Genomic DNA, 6,282 nt, shown 5'->3' with positions numbered 1-6,282 from the left:
GCATCACATCACATCGCCACTACTAATACAGTCTGTTGTGTATTGAAGGAAATGCCAATCCTATACTGTTGTTCTCTGTGACTCTGTTCCAAAGAGAACACTATTCCCTTTCAACTGCACTACTTTTAACCAGAGCCAATAGGGAATGGGGCTCCATTTTGGATGTAACCGCAGTAAAAGCTTTGGAGCTTGAATACCGGAACCCCTGAACGGCCACATTGGTTTAATTCTGACTGACTCGTAGCTTTGCCCAGAGAGCCTCAGATCCCATACAAACCTTGTCTGCAGGACTCCCACATGCTGCCTCATAGGGACATCCATGAGCTGCAGCAAAGTGGAACTCTGACGTCTCGATCCACTAACACCACCTGTTATGTTAGAAATGATTTGGTTTAGTTATGGTCATTGCATCCTATTTTTCCACGAGTAATAACCCTCATTTCACCATCCTTTTATTTTCCCTTTTGTACTTTAACTATTTCCACATCATTACAACACTGTATATAGACATAATATGACATTTGAAATGTCTTTATTCTTTTGGAACGTTTGTGAGTGTAATATTTACTGTTAATTTTTGATTGTTTATTTCACCTTTGTTTATTATCTATTTCACTTGCTTTGGCAATGTAAACATATGTTTCCCATGCCAATAAAGCCCTTCAATTAACTTAAATTGAATTGATTTGAGAGAGAGAGAGAGAGAGAGAGAGAGAGAGAGAGAGAGAGAGAGAGAGAGAGAGAGAGAGAGAGAGAGAGAGAGAGAGAGAGAGAGAGAGAAATGGAGAGAGAGAGAGAGAGGAGAGAGAAAGGGAGAGAGAGAAAGGGAGAGAGAGAGAGAGAGAGAGAGAGAGAGAGAGAGAGAGAGAGAGAGAGAATTGAGAGAGAGAGAGAGAGAGAGAGAGAGAGAGAGAGAGAGAGAGAGAGAGAGAGAGAGAGAGAGAGAGAGAGAGAGAGAGAGAGAGAAAGGGAGAGAGAGAAAGGGAGAGAGAGAGAGAGAGAGAGAGAATAATTACACTGGAGAGAAATGCTCTCTTAGTATTTTCACTAGAGCAGTGTCATCTATTTTGTGGGGTGTTTCCTATCCAGTACCCCCCAACACACGCGTGTGCAAGCACACACACACACACACACACACACACACACACACACACACACACACACACACACACACACACTCCTGCCCCCCTCCCTGAACAGCAGTCAAGATACTACTCTTGACTCACAGCAGGATTAATGAGCTGCACGAGCTTCATCTGTGCTGCTGTAATTAAAAAATGCATAGCCTAGTACTGAACTATCAGATTTGTAGCTGTTGCCGTGGAAACAGACATGTTACTATACCGTGTTACGCGTCCCTAAATGTGCAGCTAGGCACGGTTAGGATACGCGCATACATCATACATCAGACCACTGCTTTCTCGCCACAATAGCATTTACTCAATGGCTTCGTGTGGAGCAGAGTAGTGATACATGGAAGAGAGTAGTGATACATGGAAGAGAGTAGTGATACATGGAACAGAGTAGTGATACATGGAACAGAGTAGTGATACATGGAACAGGGTAGTGATACATGGAGCAGAGTAGTGATACATGGAGCAGAGTAGTGATACATGGAGCAGAGTAGTGATACATGGAGCAGAGTAGTGATACATGGAACAGAGTAGTGATACATAGTGATACATGGAGCAGAGTAGTGATACATGGAGAGTAGTGATACATGGAACAGGGTAGTGATACATGGAGCAGAGTAGTGATACAGGGAACAGAGTAGTGATACATGGAACAGAGTAGTGATACATGGAGCAGAGTAGTGATACATGGAGCATGGAGCTAGTGATACATGGAGCAGAGTAGTGGAAATGTCTCACACAAGAGACAGTGGATCTATTACTGGACATGCTTATGTTTGTTTTTCATATTTATATCAGGTTCCTGAGTGGCGCAGGGGTCTAAGGCACTGCATCTCAGTGCTAGAGGGGTCACTACAGACACCCTGGTTCAAACCCAGGCAGTATCACAACCGGCTGTGATCGGGAGTCCCATAGGGCGGCGCACAATTGGCCCAGCGTCGTCCTGGTTTGGCCGGTGTAGGCTGTCATTGTAAATAAGAATTTGTTCTTAATTAACTGCCTTGCCTAGTTAAATAAAGGTTCAAATAATCCGTTGAATGGTTGATCCTGCTGTGTTCACAGTTTGGTTAAACGTGAGATGTAGGAAATGCTATGACTAGAAGAGTTTTCTCCCACCGAACATCAATCTAAACCAGCCAATGCTGGAGGAAGGGGTTGTAAACTCCTGCCTGTAAATGCTGGAGGAAGGGGTTGTAAACTCCTGCCTGTAAATGCTGGAGGAAGGGGTTGTAAACTCCTGCCTGTAAATGCTGGAGGAAGGGGTTGTAAACTCCTGCATGTGAATGCTGGAGGAAGGGGTTGTAAACTCCTGCATGTGAATGCTGGAGGAAGGGGTTGTAAACTCCTGTCTGTAAATGCTGGAGGAAGGGGTTGTAAACTCCTGCCTGTAAATGCTGGAGGAAGGGGTTGTAAACTCCTGCCTGTAAATGCTGGAGGAAGGGGTTGTAAATGTTGGAGGAAGGGGTTGTAAACTCCTGCCTGTAAATGTTGGAGGAAGGGGTTGTAAACTCCTGCTGAAATGCTAAAATACCATCCCCTAATCTGGCATCAAATTATAATCTGTAATCAAATTATTGCAAGGTATAGTATTATTCAGAACACCTGGCTTGATAGACCAGCTCTATTTATCTCTCCTCCCCCCCAATCACACAAACAGACATATGAACCCTGTGTGCTCCCTCAAAACACACACACACACACACACACACACACACACACACACACACACACACACACACACACACACACACACACTGCTGCAGATAGCAGAAAGCGGTAAGAGCGTTGGGGCTTAACCCCGAAAGGTTGTTAGTTCTAATCCTCGAGCCTACTGGGTGAAAAATATCTATCAATCTGACCTTGAGCAAGGGCACTTAACCTTAATTGCTCTAAGGTCGCCGTCAATAATGGCTGATCCCTGGCCGTGGCCCCACTCTCCGAAGGTGTCTCAGGGAGAGTGGGATATGCAAAAGAGTACATTTCCATGTCACACAACAAACTTCTACAGGTTTACAAGACCTTTGACACACACGTCCAACCCATAGCAAGAATAATGCATTTCAAACATCCTAATTACTAATCTCCATGAATTATGGTGCATCATTATACAGGCCCCGCACGCACAGAGACTGTGACACTCTGACTGAGCCAATACGTTGGTTGACTCTGGCATATAATTCCCTGAGGATCAATATGAGTTGATAGCAGCTGAAGAAGGATGGATTAAAGGGAATTATAACATGATGAAGAGTTATTACAACATGCCGTTCTAACTAGTGATGAGAGGAATTATAACATGATGAAGAGTTATTACAACATGCCGTTCTGACTAGTGATGAGAGGAATTATGACATGATGAAGAGTTATTACAACATACCGTTCTGACTAGTGATGAGGAATTATAACATGATGAAGAGTTATTACAACATACCGTTCTGACTAGTGATGAGAGGAATTATAACATACCGTTCTGACTAGTGATGAGAGGAATTATAACATGATGAAGAGTTATTACAACATACCGTTCTGACTAGTGATGAGGAATTATAACATACCGTTCTGACTAGTGATGAGAGGAATTATAACATGCCGTTCTGACTAGTGATGAGAGGAATTATAACATGATGAAGAGTTATTACAACATGCCGTTCTGACTAGTGATGAGAGGAATTATAACATACCGTTCTGACTAGTGATGAGAGGAATTATAACATGATGAAGAGTTATTACAACATACCGTTCTGACTAGTGATGAGGAATTATAACATACCGTTCTGACTAGTGATGAGGAATTATAACATACTGTTCTGACTAGTGATGAGGAATTATAACATACCGTTCTGACTAGTGATGAGGAATTACAACATACCGTTCTGACTAGTGATGAGGAATTGTAACATGCCTTTCTGACTAGTGATGAGGAATTACAACATACCGTTCTGACTAGTGATGAGGAATTATAACATAATGAAGAGTTATTACAACATACAGTTCTGACTAGTGATGAGAGGAATTATAACATGATGAAGAGTTATTACAACATACCGTTCTGACTAGTGATGAGGAATTATAACATACCGTTCTGACTAGTGATGAGGAATTATAACATACCATTCTGACTAGTGATGAGGAATTATAACATACCGTTCTGACTAGTGATGAGGAATTATAACATACTGTTCTGACTAGTGATGAGGAATTATAACATACCGTTCTGACTAGTGATGAGGAATTACAACATGCCGTTCTGACTAGTGATGAGGAATTATAACATACCGTTCTGACTAGTGATGAGGAATTATAACATACCATTCTGACTAGTGATGAGGAATTATAACATACCGTTCTGACTAGTGATGAGGAATTATAACATACTGTTCTGACTAGTGATGAGGAATTATAACATATCGTTCTGACTAGTGATGAGGAATTACAACATGCCGTTCTGACTAGTGATGAGGAATTATAACATACCGTTCTGACTAGTGATGAGGAATTATTTACATAAGTATTCAGACCCTTTGCTGTGAGACTCGAAATTGAGCTCAAGTGCATCCTGTTTCTATTGATCATCCTTGAGATGTTTCTACAACTTGTTTGGAGTCCACCTGTGGTAAATTCAATTGATTGGACATGATTTGGAAAGGCACGTACCGGTCTATATAAGGTCTCACAGTTGACAGTGCATATCAGAGCAAAACCAAGCCATGAGGTCGAAGGAATTGTCCGTAGAGCTCCAAGATAGGATTGTGATCTGGGGAAGGGTACCAAAAAAATTCTGCAGCATTGAAGGATCTGTAGTGCTGTCAGGTCAGAGTTAATGGATATGTAGTGCTGTCAGGTCAGAGTTAATTAATATGTAGTGCTGTCAGGTCAGAGTTAATTAATATGTAGTGCTGTCAGGTTAGAGTTAATGGATCTGTAGTGCTGTCAGGTCAGAGTTAATGGATCTGTAGTGCTGTCAGGTCAGAGTGTCCTGTCATCTGGCCTGCACACCGTCATAACCTATGTCTCTGTGTTTATGTCTACCATCTTGTTGTTTTCGTTGCTAAACAACAAAGACTAGGATGGGTCGGGGTCCTAACTTTCAGTTGAGAGTTAGAACAGTAGAATACACAAGGTGCAATTTCCTCTTGTTATGTCAGTCACTGACAGTCACTCAATTAGTCATGTCAGCTGACATTTTTTAGATCAGTGAGTTAGTCTTGCAGACAGCTATCTAAACTTGCAGTAATCATGGTCGAATTACCAACTCAGGGGGCCCCCATTGATTTTGTTAGTCACTCTCAGTAAGGTATCATGTTAAAAACAGCAAACATTTATCTTCATTTACCCTATGGAAAACTGTGTAGAACTGCAGGAAATTAGCTGTAAAATGGAGAGAGAGAGGGAGGGAGGGAGAGAGGGAGGGAGAGTGAGAGACAGACGGAGAGAGAGAGGGAGGGAGAGGGAGAGGGAGGGAGAGAGACAGATGGAGAGAGAGAGGTAGGGAGAGGGAGGGAGAGAGACAGATGGAGAGAGAGAAGGAGGCAGAGGGAGGGAGAGAGAGAGACAGATGGAGAGAGAGAGGGAGGGAGAGGGAGGGGGAGGGAGGCAGGGAGGGAGGCAGGGAGGGAGGCAGGGAGGGAGGGAGGGGGGAGAGGGAGAGGGAGGGAGGGAGGGAGGGAGGGAGGGAGGGGGAGGGAGGGAGGGGGAGAGAGAGAGACAGATGGAGAGAGAGAGGGAGGGAGAGGGAGAGGGAGGGAGAGAGAGAGACAGATGGAGAGAGAGAGGGAGTGAGAGGGAGCGGGAGGGAGGGAGAGAGACAGATGGAGGGAGAGAGGGAGGGAGAGGGAGAGGGAGGGAGGGAGGCAGGGAGGGAGGCAGGGAGGGGGGAGAGAGAGGGAGGGAGGGAGGGAGGGAGGGAGGGAGGGAGGGAGGGAGGGAGGGAGGGGAGGGAGGGAGGGAGGGAGAGGGGGAGGGAGGCGGAGGGAGAGGGAGGGAGATAGAGAGAGAGAGGGAGGGAGAGGGAGGGAGAGAGACAGATGGAGAGAGAGAAGGAGGCAGAGGGAGGGAGAGAGAGAGACAGATGGAGAGAGAGAGGGAGGGAGAGGGAGGGAGAGAGAAATAGACAGATGGAGAAAGAGAGAGAGAGAGAGAGAGAGAGAGG

Source organism: Oncorhynchus clarkii, unplaced genomic scaffold, assembly GCF_045791955.1.
Source record: "Oncorhynchus clarkii lewisi isolate Uvic-CL-2024 unplaced genomic scaffold, UVic_Ocla_1.0 unplaced_contig_2968_pilon_pilon, whole genome shotgun sequence".
Taxonomy (NCBI): Eukaryota; Metazoa; Chordata; class Actinopteri; order Salmoniformes; family Salmonidae; genus Oncorhynchus; species Oncorhynchus clarkii.
This window is presented reverse-complemented; position numbering follows the sequence as displayed.